This window comes from Dermacentor silvarum, chromosome 8, assembly GCF_013339745.2.
Source record: "Dermacentor silvarum isolate Dsil-2018 chromosome 8, BIME_Dsil_1.4, whole genome shotgun sequence".
In the NCBI taxonomy this organism is placed as follows: domain Eukaryota; kingdom Metazoa; phylum Arthropoda; class Arachnida; order Ixodida; family Ixodidae; genus Dermacentor; species Dermacentor silvarum.
Genome location: NC_051161.1, coordinates 174,624,120 through 174,638,995, shown reverse-complemented (window position 1 = coordinate 174,638,995; position 14,876 = coordinate 174,624,120).

Below are 14,876 nucleotides of genomic sequence, written 5' to 3'. Positions count from 1 at the left end.
ATAGAGTTTCTCACTATGTAGTGAGAAATAGAGTTAATACAACAAACTTAGATGAAAAGCTACTGCAAGGGCGCTGCCATGTTGCTACTCTATGCAGGCGCGCATGCGCAGACGACCAGATGCGATTCAGACGTAGCAAGATTACGGTGGCTAGATGGGTAGGTGTGCCGACCGGCGCGTCTGGAGCGTAGTTCACGGCTTCTCCGCGTCATGACGCAAAATTGGCGCTGCGGTCAGTAGAACGGTTCCGCAGCACGCGTCGTCTGCTACAGGGGGCTGGCGGCGAGAGAAAAAAAAAAAAAAAAAAAAAAAAAAAAAAAAAAAAACAAAGCCCGTCTTGGAATAGTTGTATGTTGCCTGTTCGTGTCAGTTTCAAAGGTGAAGAGCTCCGCGTCTCTCGTACTGTCTGGAAGTTCCTAAGCGATGTGGAATGTTCCAGGTCGAAAAAATGACCGGCGAGATTAGCGGCGGCATTGCTCCACCAAAGAAGACCACCAAGGAGACTTACTGTTTCGCTCCGAACTGCAAGTCGGGCTTCAGGCTCTAAATTTGTGAGAAAGACAGCGGGAAAGTTCCGCTGTCTGACAGCGGAAATGTTCGCCCCAGGCTGCTGAGAAGCTTGCTCAGTATCGGCGACGTTAATGAGCAAGCCGTACACCGAAAAGCGTATGTCGATGAGCTCCTCGACATTGCAAATTTGCAAGATGCACACGAGGTGCTCAGCACCTGCGACATCGAGCACCGCTGCACTGCTACAGGGAAATAAAAATCACAGCATATCCACGAAGTGAATGATGATGAGTGGGCGAAGCACCGGGGGATCATTCGGGTAAGCCACAGCTACGGACGAGAGATAAAGAGAGCGCGCGTCGGGAAGGAGAGAGAAAATTACACCATCTTCCCGTAGGGGAACCCTGAGTAGTATGCGAAGCAGCCATGGGGTCTACTCAAGGTAGTTTTATCAGCTGTATAAACTTGGACATGCAGCAGCACCAGCAACGCGCAGAACTGTTGTCGACGCCGTCGGCGTTTTGCCCGCGTTCGCACCGAACGCGCGCAAAGTGGAACCGTAACAGGAAGTGGAACCGGAAGTGGAACCGGAACCGGAAGTGGAACCGGAACCGGAACGCCATCTAGTGAACACTTCATAAAACTACAGGTGGCTACATACTACATCGGAGGAAGGACAGACCCACGCCCTAAGGAGCTTCGCCCCTAAAGAGTGACTCTAGGCTTATATTCTATATAGCAGGCTATGTAGCAAGAAACACGGACACAGAAGTAGACGGGGACGAGCGCAAACTTTCAACTGACTTTATTTTTTCCTGCGTTGTCAATATATACTCTGAACGACGTAGGCACAACAACGGTGATCACATGACACACTTACAACGTGCCGCGCAAGAACATCATCTCAGTTTCTTTTAAAGAAATTGAAGTGTCACTTGTACAGCCATCTCCTTTTGACGAAATATGAAAGGCTTCCAACAGTTCACGGGCAGTAGTATCACGGCTTTTGCCCAAAATTTTGATGCCTCGGAAATTTGGTACACACGGCTGCCCGTGAACTGTTGGAAGCCTTTCATATTTCGTCAAAAGGAGATGGCTGTACAAGTGACACTTCAATTTCTTTAAAAGAAACTGAGATGATGTTCTTGCGCGGCACGTTGTAAGTGTGTCATGTGATCACCGTTGTTGTGCCTACGTCGTTCAGAGTATATATTGACAACGCAGGAAAAAATAAAGTCAGTTGAAAGTTTGCGCTCGTCCCCGTCTACTTCTGTGTCCGTGTTTTTTGTTTTTGCGCATAACCATTTCCTTTGCAAGTATGAACCAACTCGCCCAGCAGAAAGTTTTACTGTAGCAAGAAAGTTCCTGCAAAGAACCAAGTGCTGCGATTGCTCAGGGATATTACTGAATTCAACAGAATGAGTAGGTCAGGGCTGTTGCTCCCTTCTGAAGCACTAAAAAAAACTGGTAGCATCGCTCGAAGACGCCTTCAAGCTGTGCTTCAGTTTAAATGAGTTACGAAGGAACAGTATCGCAACTTTGCAACCTTTCTGCAGCTGAATCCTCCGAATGTGATCGGCTGTAAGCGGTACAAGAAAGAGCTCACAAACGATGTTGTGAAGATCTATTCAATTACACGCCTTTACTTTCTTGTCAAGGACATGACCCGCGAAAGTAACAGATAGAAGAGGAATCACCTGAAGCGGAGGCGTGTGCTGTGAATAATGTTATGATGTGGTGGACCAACGTGGTGACCTTGCTGGCGCTAGGCTATTTACGAGGGCGGTCCGATAAGTACTATATAGCCTTCAAAAGAAAAACGAAAATTTTGGAATGATATCGATTTATTTCTCAACATAGTCCCCTTTCAGCTCTATACACTTGACCCAGCGATCCTCCAACTTTTTGATCCCGTCAGAAAAATACGTTTTCTCCTGAGCTGCAAAGTAGGCTTCTGTGGCGGCGATAACTTCCTCATTCGACTCAAATTTTTGTCCGGCGAGTGACTTTTTCAAGTTGGGAAACAAGAAGACATCACTCGGGGCCAGATCTTGAGAATACGCTGGATGGGGCACCACTTCGTAGCCCAGTTCAACCAACTTGGCCGTGGCGACGGCGCAGGTGTGAGCTGGCGCGTTGTCATGGTGGAAGAGCAACTTTTTCTTCACCAAATGTGGCCGTTTTTTTTTTTCGCAATTCGGCGTCGAATCGGCCCAGTAATTCGGCGTAGTAGGGTCCTGTCACAGTTTTGCCCTTCTCAAGGTAGTTGACGAAGATCACACCTTGAGAATCCCAGAAAATGGTGGCCATCACCTTTCCGGCCGATGCGACAGTCTTCGCCTTCTTCGGAGTAGGTTCTCCGGGTGCAGTCCACTGTTTCGACTGTTATTTGGTCTCTGGTGTGTACCAGTGGATCCATGTTTCGTAGACGGTCACAAAACGACGCAGGAACTCCTTCGGATTACGCTTAAACAGCTTCAAACACTGCTCTGAAGTGGTCGCACGGACGCGCTTGTTGTCCGGAGTGAGCAAACGCGGCACCTATCGCGCCGACAGCTTTCTCATGCCCAAAATTTCATGCAGGATATGACCCACGCGGTCTCTTGAGATGCCTACTGTTTCAGCTATCTCGCGCACCTTCAGTCGGCGGTATGCCAATACGAGGTCGCGGATTTTTGCCAAGTTATCGGCCGTGGTAGCCGTTTGCGGGGCCCCTGGGCGAGGCTCATCAAAAACCGACGTGCGACCACGTTTAAACTCGTTGAACCAATTTTTGACGGTTGCCATCGAAGGAGAAGACTCTCCGGAGACGGCATCCAGTCGCTCTTTGATTTCGCTGCGCGATTTCCCTTCCAAAAACAAGAATCGAATCACCGACCGATATTGCTCTTTTTCCATTTTGTTGTTGTTGTTGCCTCAACACATGGCTCGTACCCACAGGGGCCACATTAGATTGTTTGAAATGTGCGTTTAACAAAACACAAAATGGGAGAAAGGCAAACATTTAACACGAAGCAATATTCAACTCAATGCCAACAGAAAATTTGAGAGGGCATATTCATAAATTTAGGGGAAAAAACTAAAGTGAAGTGTCCCACGGTCGATACCCTAGCAGTGAAGCCTTCTTGACGCTTCAATAAACTTGTGGATAGCAGAAAGCATTAACCCATGGCTTGTGCCTAATTAACACGCACCAAAGGACAAAATGTTTGGTGTAGTAAGCGCTAAACCCAGCTTACTTGTAGGAAATACTAGGAACATTCTGCGGAGGGAGGAGATGCGGCGGCAAGAAAGAAAAAAATGGTCCATAATTTCTGGTTCATTACAAAAAGAACAAAGGTTAGCTATGGACAAACCAGATCTATGAAGATAAAAATTTAGGCGGGGAACTCTACAACGGAAGCTTGATAATGTCACCTCGCATTGTCGTGAAAGGCATTTGCTCGTGTTCCACCGGAAATTTAGATGTCGAAAATCCTCTGCGGAAAGTAGGGATGATTTAGTACAATTTAGAAATAAAAAGCGTTTAAATCTAGCACCTGTTATAAAAGCGAAATCAGGAAGGATATTTAAGACAGGACCATTTAGTGACAATGATGCGAGCGAGTCAGCTGATTCATTTAAAGAAATTCCACTATGACTGAGGACCCATACAAAGCGGACTTCCGACAAATTGTCTGGAACAAGAGTCGAAAATATACTCAGTAGGTGTGACCAGTTTGTAGAAGTTAAATGTGTACAAACCGACAGCGCATCGGTAACAATTATTACTTTCGATGTCTGGGTACCCAATTTTCTAATGGCTAAAATGATGGCCAGAAATTCTGCAAGAAATATTGGGGTGTAATCTGCTAGACGTAGACCAAAAGACCAGTTAAGCTGATTTGAAAAGATGCCCACTCCGGCCTTCTCTGCATTTTGTGTAGCGTTCGTAGAAATAACCAAGTGAGACTGAAATTGATTAAGATGATCTTGAAGGAGACCTTCCAGTATGCGTGACGGAAGAAGTTTTGCGTGTTTTGGAAAAATATCATAAAAAATCAAGTTCACCTTTAACGAATCAGTTTTTGGAGAAATCAGGCACGGTAGGCGAACATGAAGTTTTGATAACAGCGTCTGAACAAAAACAACTTGAGGTTGTCGATAACGCCGCCAATGTGTTCGGAAAAATAAATCGGGATAATTGATGAAAACGGATTGCAAACGGGATAGGGATGTATCATAAAGCTTTAGAAAAGTCACGACAGTAAGCAGCTTAAACCTGGACTCAAGCGGGAAAACTCCAACCTCCAGATAAAGCACATCATTAGCCACAAAACGTGGCAACCCAAGACAAAGACGTAGCGCTTGCCTTTGTAGCAGTATTAAAGGTCTTAACTTGTATGCCGCACATCCTGAAAAAAGAACACAGCCGAATTCGAGAATAGGGCGGACGTAGAGTTTGTAAATCAACAGCAACGTAGCCGTACGCATACCCGCCTTTTATTACTGAAACGGCGCAAGAATGCCATTGCACGTTCTCCTTTGCTAGCATTTGTTTCGATTTGCTGCTGCCAGTTTAGTGTACCATCATAGGTTATCCCCAAGTACTTCACAGCTGCAACTTGCGGTATCGGCTCATTTAGATAATGAAGAGAAATGAAAACGGGATTTGATAATGGAAATACAAGTAACGCGCATTTCTTAACGTTAAGGGAAAATGACAATCCGTCCAGCCAGATCTCGAGTGCAGACAAATAAGATTGTAAAACTTGGTGCAACGTATTGATATCCCGTGATGAGGAGAAAAATGCAATGTCATCAGCATAGAGGTAGAGTTGCACATCCTGATGAATTGGGACAGAAGATAACAAAATATTAAACAAAAGCGGAGAGTCCCTGTTGTACGCCTCTCGTCTGTTTATACGTACCCGATGTCACCCCATCCTTGAAACAAAAGAATTTTCTATCAGAAAGGAACTCTTCTATCCAGGTCACTATATAGTCTGGAACAGCACAGCTCACTAATCTAGAAGTTAAAATTCCATGCTCGACACTGTCATATGCTTTTGTGATATCTAAAGTTACTAAAGCTGATACGTTTCCTGATAATCCTGCGAGTCGAATGCGGCTTTCTAAATCAACGTGAGCTGACCATATTGAACAATGAGGCCTAAATCCTATTTGTCTCGAGCACAGAGCCCTTGGAAGAAGTGAATTTATTGAGCCGGACATGGATTACTTTTTCTATTATTTTGACTAGGTTTGATGTAAGGGAAATGGGCCGAATGTTGTCCAAGACATATCCGAGGTTCCCATTTTTTTTAACGGACACACGATAAATCACCTGCTTCCTCTTCCTCAAGCGGCCAAAAACAAAACCGCGAGCCCGATTCGACTGGACCTTTGCGTACCCAGTCATGAGTGTCCAGCGTACTCAACGTCAGTATATGTGGATGGATGGATGAATGGATGAGGCTGAACCCTTTAAATCGGGCGGTGGCATACGCCACCTAGCCATAACTATTAACATATGTTCTACTTTGTGGTGCGTGAAATTTCACCCCTGCCTTGATTTTAGCCACCAATCAGATAACCTCCGTTTGGTTATTTCTACCCGCTTAAAGTCTATTTTGCCTTCACTGTCCCTAAACCCCAATGCTTTCGAAAAATCAGCCGCGTTGCTTTGCACTGTAGGGTTAAGCCCTTTACAGAAAAGTATGAGGTGTTCAGCCGTTTCCTCTTCTTCTCCACACGCACCGCACAACGTGTCTATACCACTTGGTACTTGACTCGGTACATCTTAGTTCGCAATACTCCCGTCCTGACTTCAAACAACAAAGAGCTTCCCCTAGAATTATCATAGATATTTTCTTTCGCAATTTCTTGCTTGAAAGTTCTGTATGTTCCCAGGGCTGATTTCGTCTGCATCCCTGTTTTCCACAGACCCCTCTCTGTTTCTTTAACCTTTTTCTTAACCGCTGTTTCCTGGTTTGCACCCCTCCAGCAGTCCAAATATTTGACTGACAATTTCCTGGTCAGCTTCCTCCATTTTGTGTCAACATTCCTCATGTACAAATAACTGAAAACTCTCCTTGCCCACCGCTTTTCTGCCATTTCTCTCAATCGCTCCTCAAATTCTATCTTGCTGCTGGCTTCCCTGCCCTCAAATGACGTCCATCCCATGTCACCCTGTACCCCCTGATTTGGTGTATTTCCGTGTGCTCCCAGAGGAAGTCTACCTACCCCTCGCTGCTTATAACTTCCAACCTTGCTCGAACCTCTGATCTGATGCACAGGACCGCATTGCCGAAAGTCAAACTAGGGACCATCACCCCTTTCCAAATCCCTCTCACCACTTCGTACCTATTGTAATTCCACAGTGCCCTATTTTTCATCACAGCTGCATTTCTGCTACCTTTAGCCGTCACATATTTTTCATGTTCCGTTAGGTACTAAGCCCCATTGTTTATCCACACTCCGAGATATTTCTACTTATCCACCACCTCCAGCATAACCTCCTGTATCCTATGCTCGGTGCCCTGATTATCATTAAAAGTCATGACTGCCGATTTTTCTTTACTAAACTTCAAACCTAAGCTATCTCCCTCTTTACCACAGATCTCCATTAATCTTTGCAAGTCTTCTTTGCTGTCAGCCATAAGTACAATGTCACCTGCGTACATCAGTCCTGGTAATGACTGTTTAATCCATTCTCCTTGCTTGAAAAAGGAAAGGTTGAAGCCAAGTCCGCTCCTCTCTAATTTTTTCTCTAATCCTTGTAAATACAGCAGGAACAACAGAGGTGACAGAGGGCACCCTGCCTAAGCCCCTGCTGTATCTCTATAGGTCCAGATACCTTGTTTTTTCAATTTATAAGCACCTTGTTACCTTTATAGATATATTTTAAAAGATTACTTACTCCATCTTCCACATCTAGAGTGCCCAGTATGTCCCACAAATCCTTTTGGATTACACTGTCATAGGCTCCCTTGATATCCAGAAAGGCAAGCCATAGGGGCCTGTGTTCCTTTTCTGCTATTTCAATACACTGTGTCAATGAGAACAGATTATCTTCTAACCTTCTTTGTTTTCGGAACCCATTTTGTAGTTCCCCCAGCACCTCCTCGCTCTCCACCCATGCCTGCAGTCTGTCCTTTATAATCTGCATCACCACCCTGTAAACCACTGACGTCACTGTTATGGGACGGTAGTTGTTTATGTCGGCTTTGTCCCCCTCACCCTGCTCAGTCTCCACCCGCCGGGGGCTTTACCGTCCGTTATCGTTTTGCTCACTGCCTCTTTTAATGCTTTCTTAGATTTTGGGCCCAATGTCTTTATTAACATAATTGGGATGCCATCAGGGCCTGTCGACGTGCTACTATAATATAGGAACCCTCATCTCTGCCCTTTCGCACGCGCTTTGTGCAAGTGGAGCCACTGCATTACCTAGTCTATCCTCACCTGATTGAGCACATGCTATGTTTCTTTCTTCAAATTTTTCTGTCATCATTGTTCTTATATGTTCTATTGCCTCATCTCCTTCTAGCCGAACACCTTGAATTGAGTTGTAATTATAAACCTCTTCTCTAGGCTAGTCTTATTACTCAAGGAGTTGAGATGTTTCCAAAATTTCTTGGCTGCTTTTCTATCCTTTTTGTTTACTTCTGACAACCATTGGGTCCCCTTTCTTCTAATCTTCTCATTAATCAAATTGGATGCTTCCCTTCTACAGTTCAAGAAGTTATTCCATTTTCTGCCTACATCAGCTTCTGGTCCACCCCTACGCTTTGAATATCTGTGTTCCCTGGATGCTTCCTGACGTTTCTCTATGGCCTTCTTAACCTCCTCATCCCACCAGCTCTTGGGTTTACGTCTTCTGTTCCCTTTTGGCCTGACTCGTACCTTAGCAAGCTCTAGCTCAAATAGTCCTGTTAAATTTGCATATGCATCCATTCTGTTTTTGTGTCCTCTGAAATTACTTCCTCAATTTGTTGGGTTGCTATTTCAAGCTGCTTTTCCGAGTAAAATATCCCACCTGGTTGTTCATCTTGCCTCCTACCTACTTTCATTCGACATATCATGCGATATCTCATGCGACGTATCATGCGTCATGCGACATCTCATGCGATTTCATGTCTGATGCGATTGCTTCGCGCTCTCGCGGTGAGGCTAAGTACTTATCGGACCGCCCTCGTATGTTGGTGCGTCTGCTGACTCAATTGAGTTATGAGACAACACAATTCGTCTCGTACGTAACAATTTAAATACCGTAACTGAGGCAGCAATAAACACAATAGCTGGATTTCACAAAATTGAAACATTAGAACTCACTAAATATCACGTAAACACGTTTCCATATGCCGTATAAAACCACTGCAGTATTGTTTTATGCATGAAAAAATGCATCTACGTATTTAATGCAATGGGATGGAGCGCCGCGTTTATACCAATAAATATGACCAATCGCCAAGCTAGAAAACTGACTTCAGCATATCGTGTCTTCTTAGACGACAGTAACAAATTCCCCATTCTGGCTTTGCCTACACTGCTCAAAACGGCATTGTATTGACCCTTTTCGCGGTGCTCCCGTGGGCGCTGCCATGTTTGATCACGTAGTGACGCGTCCATTGCTTGCCTCAGCCGCCTCCGTTGCCTCCGCGTTTACAATGCAAGCGCGTGACGGCGTGACGCCGGCGAGGCGCAGCAAACCTCTGTTTCGACGCGTATCGTAGACGGTGACTGCGTGCACGACACGAAGCTTTGGCCACAGCTTTGGAGGAGATGTAAGTGCTTTCAGAGCTCATTACGTCTTGTCCAAACGGCGTGAGCAGCGTATACGGTGCTTGTACTGAAAGCGGGGCGAGAAATGTATTCCAAGCTGTCCAAACTTTCCGCTTATGAATTAAATCGGGATCAGTGTGCTCTGCGTTCTTTATTTGGCAAACATTTTGAACCAGCGGCTTGTCATATTTCTGACGCAGTAAAGTTCCTCGGTGCGGCCACTATCTGATTGCTTATTTTCAGCGTAATCACTCGCGGGTGTGCTCTGCTGCGATAAATTTCTTCTTGCTGCGCACAAAGCTTGGAATTTGAATGTTCTGTATTTTGCGGTAGCTCGTATAGCAAAGACATATTATCGCAAGTCCCTCGCTTACTCGGTGGACCATCACGAAACATTCAGCTTCCAACATTCGTGCCTTAATTGTCGGTGTAGTCGCCGTCACTCATGCTTCGGCACATTGATTCAAGTGTACGCCTATTCAGTGACGCGTTGGCGATAGGGTGGGCGTAAGTTTTCCTCCGAGTAAGGGTGGATGTGTGTAGATAACGTGCGGAAAACTTACTATGCCAGTAAGTGGCACTACTTCATTTTGTAACGAGCGGTGCTCACTCCCAAGTGCCGACGTTCCGGGGTTGAAGTCGTTTCTTTGGAGGTTAGCTATACAGCGTTGGCGGATGAATTATATTTTTTTTATCCTTGAGGAAAGCCGGGCATCGCGAAGGGCGGCAACACAGGCAGCCCTTATGTAGCAGCGGCGACACAGGTTGATTCCATTCATTAATATGTGAATCACTAATTTTGCTGCAAAGTACCGCACACGTCTTCCCTTTATCGTTACACATTTCGCAGTATGAATTGGGCACAGTGCATTAGCGCACACCCAGTTGCATTTTCGACAGCTGATCGCACAATATCGCAGTAATGTTTTCGTATTCGTGCGCATTCGCTGAGGCAACGTATGGCGCGCTGCCGAAAGCGCCATCTCGTTCCTCTAGAGCAAACTGCTCCGCGAAAAGGGTCAATAGCGCGTACTTCACAGTTAGAGCAGAGGCAGCCGGCGATACTATCAAACACGCTGCTCGTCTACACAGCGCAGCCGACGTTGCGCGCAGCTCAGCCGTTATACTGTCCGCAGCGCCACTTCTGCGTCATGATGCGGAGAAGTGGTGAACTACGCTCGGTCGGCCACGGCCGGGCTCGACTGGCGCGCGCGCTCGCTTCTTACGGCCTTCTCACCCGTCGGGGAAACAATGGGAGAGTTTCTCAGCACGTTTCGCCACCCGTCGGCGGTAGGGGCGCTGCGACCCTGACCCTTCCTCCCCTACTCCGCGTACATGCGCTTGCCTTCGCGCTCGCACGATCGTTTTCCCGCGCATTTTATTCGGTGCTCTGTCAGTGTTGTTCAGTATGAAGTAATTTGTGAGCTCCTGAAGACGGTCGTACAGCCTTTAGTACGCGCGGCCACATCCAAGATTTGGCGCCGTTCATTGCACATCGGTATATAACTGCAGTGTGATGGTGTATTGCTGTCCCGTTCCGGCAAAACACCCGGTGTTTTTTTTCACCAGTTCCCAAGCCTTGAGTTTCTAGCCCGAGTTTCTAGCGCTTTTGGACAAGATATTTGGACAAGATAGCACCAACTAATAAAGGGGAATTATAAGATGGACATAACAAAGATCGTAGCCTTCTCGTCCGCGGATACGCTACTCGGCTAATACATAATTTCACTATAACTCCTTTTTCCTCACGCAGCAACTCTTTTAAGTATTCTTTTTTTCCGCGCACAATAGTGGACTGGAACCAGCTAAAAAATGACGTCGTCTCTGCGCCAACATTAACTTCTTTTTTATCATGTTTACAGTGACATTATTTTGTTTGTGCCATGTTTGCAGTGACAGTGTTTCATACCCCTGTCACACGGGCACTCGAAAGTCTTTTGAGCAAAAAGACTTCTCCCAAAAAAGAGTTCCGTCCGCAGACACATGACAGGGAGCGATCTCTTTTTCAGAAGCAGTCTTTTCTGGAAGAGGAGTTCGCCGATCTCCTTTACGGCCGAAAAGGATTAGCCTCGAAACCAGTGGGCACCAACAATTATCATATAATAAAGAAATTAATCGAACGCGTAATTTTCTGTCGCCTAGATTCATCATAAAAATAATTTTATGTCTCGCAGAAGGTATAGTAAACCCAGTAATGCTCATTTTCTTCTATACTCTCGTAAGCAGGTCAAACGGGCTGGGGATGTCACGTGATGACGCTCTTTAAACTACTAAAATAAATCTTTATATTACCGTTTCTTATGTTAAATTTATTTGAAAAACGTGTAAACGATAAGTTTTCACTTTATATTTCGAGATGCATAATTTTTTTTTTGCCGATATTGTTTCGAATGCTAGGGCCACGCTTTCGGTAGCGTGTCCAGAAGGAAACACTAAAAGGAGATCGTCGGCGCCGTGTGTCTGCGGCGCAACACCTCTTCATTCAAACGTCTTTCAACTTGGTAAAAGACCGCTTGCGTAAAAGAGTTTCTGCGTGCTCGTGTGACAGAGGTATCACTTCTTTAGTGTAACGTTGCGTGTGCCCAACCTGTACGCTTTGTATTTATTCAAATAACAGTATTCTTTATTAACCTGTGCATTTTCTGTACATACCAATGTATTCGTTATGCTTGTACCACCCTGCTAAAATCACCGCATGGTGATTGCAGTATTTATAAAATAAAAATAAATAAATAATATCATTTTCTTTTCCGATAAAGCCTCCGAACACCTGCCACGCAGGAATGTACTAGAAGTACTCGAAAGAGCAGTCCAGGCCTATTTACAACGCGCTCTCATCTTGAGCTGCCCCGAAGGTGTTGACGACAGTCATGCGATACGATCCGCAAATCTAATTGCCGAGAAGTTTCTGGGAAAACTCCTTGTAAATCAGTCAAACCAACTGACTGACGAAAACGACAAGCCTTCGGCCTATGTACACAAGCCGCCAAGGAAACACTTTAGATTGTAATTGTGAATAAGACACATTTGTGAGCTACTGTGTCCGCAAGAGTTTTCGGCTGAAAATATGGCAACCATTGTATGTGCATACGAGCAATAAACATTTATTTTCATTCCTCAAAATGCATTTGATGGCGGAGAGCTGTTCTCCCGGCGCATGCATCCTCAGTGAAATTAAAGAAGCTCGATGTATTAATACAGTTACACTGCATCTATTTATAAGAAGCCTAGATGAACCATTTACGCGTCTTCTACAATTAGGCGACTTGTTCTTGAATGCACGGTGAGGTAAGAAGCGCGCCCAACCCAATCTTCCAGCGTTGCGCGCGCTGCGCAGATCGGCGGGGAGCAGCTGAGCAAGAGGGTGGGGTCGCAGCGCCCCCCTCCAAGCAGCGGCGATAGGCATGAACTAGCCTCGATGCGAAGGCCGTAAGAAGCGAGCGCGCGCGCCAGTCGAGCCCGGCCGTGGGTCGGCATACCTACCCATCTAGGTACTGTAGCAAGCTTGGTAGCAAGGGGAGCGACACTTGGGGAACGACTAAATCCCCACCAGAACACACCAGTGTTGCCAGATCTCGTCTTGTGCGGTTCCCTAGATTTGCGAGGCGGAGATGTCCCTAGTGAAGTCACGCGACTGCGTGCGCGCTCGCCTTCTTATCGCCTCCCCCTCCTCGTACGTGCGTGCGCCAGATTTCAACATGTGTGCACGCAGGAGATGAACGTGGGCGCAAGGTTTACACTTGCAGCTTATTCTGAAGAGAAATGAAACTATGTTGCATTTATTTATGAGAAATCTAAGTTAGCACGTGTAACGACAGGGTAGGTGAGCCTCAGCTAGGCGACTGGCCACGGCCGTCTGGTGTTGAGCGATCGGGCAGTGACGAGACGCTCTCTCGAATCGTTCTTGACGCCTTTTATACGCCCCCCCCCCCCCCCCCCTCATTCTTAAAATTATGTTCTGTTACGTTAGTCACTGTCGCACTCTTCAACATTCACCTGATTTTTGAACGGCGTGGCGGCGCCTAGCATTCCTATATATATTTTTTTTCTGCTTGGACTTCGAGGCCATTCACCTACCTGCCCTCCCACCCGTCCTTGACATATCTTGCTGTGCGTAAATCAGCGTTCTGTAGGTCGTTCGATCTTGTTGATGCTCAAAACATTTAGCAAATGTAATGCTATCTATTCCGCAAGGCAGTTGCTAATAAGCTTATGGTGGTGCAGTTTATTTTGCAATCAGCATGTCATCAGCACTGCACGGTTCCAGCTAGCATGGCTGACCTGAACCGATTATTGTAAAAATTTTGCACGTCTGAGAAAACTCGATCTCGGTTCCGTTTGTGCCTTTGCATATTCTGCATCTCATAGCAGCACACACTGCGCGACTTATCGATTCACAAGTTCAAATAAAGTCAGCCTATAATCTGCGTTGACAAACGCGCTCACGATCTACAGGTGCATTGCAACAGTCGCCTTACTTTTTCGACCTGCCACGCGGACTTCCCGCAGCTCTAACCGGCAACAGCTTACTGGTTCAAGAAAACGGAAAGTTCATGTTTCTAACGTGACTTTTTGGAATCATGAGGTTAGTGGGCGCACAGATGTGAACAGATTGCGCAATTTGAGAACATAGAAAGAGCCTGAAGCATTACGGCGGAGCGAACTAAATTTCTGGTCAAATAAACACACACACAGGTTAATGCGACCAACCGATTCCTTATCACGCACAATCGACCACTTGCATACACAAAAAGGGTCAACAATCGTCGCCACCAAGACGATTCATCCAAATGATCGCACATGCCACACAAGACATAAGGCATATCGCCGAAGATGAAGTCGTTGATGTAACAATCTACGCGTGAATTCATGTGAGCGCTCGCGAAATAACGCAATCCTGGCTAAAACAAACAAACGCAGAAAATATTATAAACAGAACAATGCGCATTGGCGGGTCCATCATTAATCATATGGGCAGCAGCGAAAAAATATGCACAGCGAGTTTCACTTCGCCTGTTCAACTGGTCGACTTGACTAGGGAATTTCGGCCTCCATTCTCGGTACATGAAAGAGCTAATTTTGGCATGGAGGAAGGAAAAAAACTTTTACCTCCATGAATTTTGGTGAGCAGCCCAGAGTTGCCAGCATGATGTTTTCTATACCGCTAACTTTGGGCGATGTTGTGGCCGGTATTTAGTCCACGACCTCCTCTATAAACTTCCGACCTGCTCATGCCGACGCTCCCCCTGACGCCAGATTTGCTTTTGCTTGTCTTGTTTTTTCTATTTCGCCAAACTGCCACCGCATGCCGTGGCGCCACCACTTACCCCCATCGCTTCGCAATCTGCTGTGGCCGCATGTGCTCCGCGTGGTCTGCTTCTTCGGTTGGTGTGGTAGGCGCTTGCCTTTGTGACATTCGGAGTTGATCGTGTGTCACTTAGCGACTGCACAGTCAACAACAGCATTAGGGTACGGTAGCAGTAACACCGTTTCCCGGAAATGGTGTACTGTTCCGTCGCTATCTGCAAGTCGAGCCGGCGGCGGTCAAGAATCGCGACTGGGATATCGTTCCACGAGTTTCCCTGTGACATGTAAAAATTAGT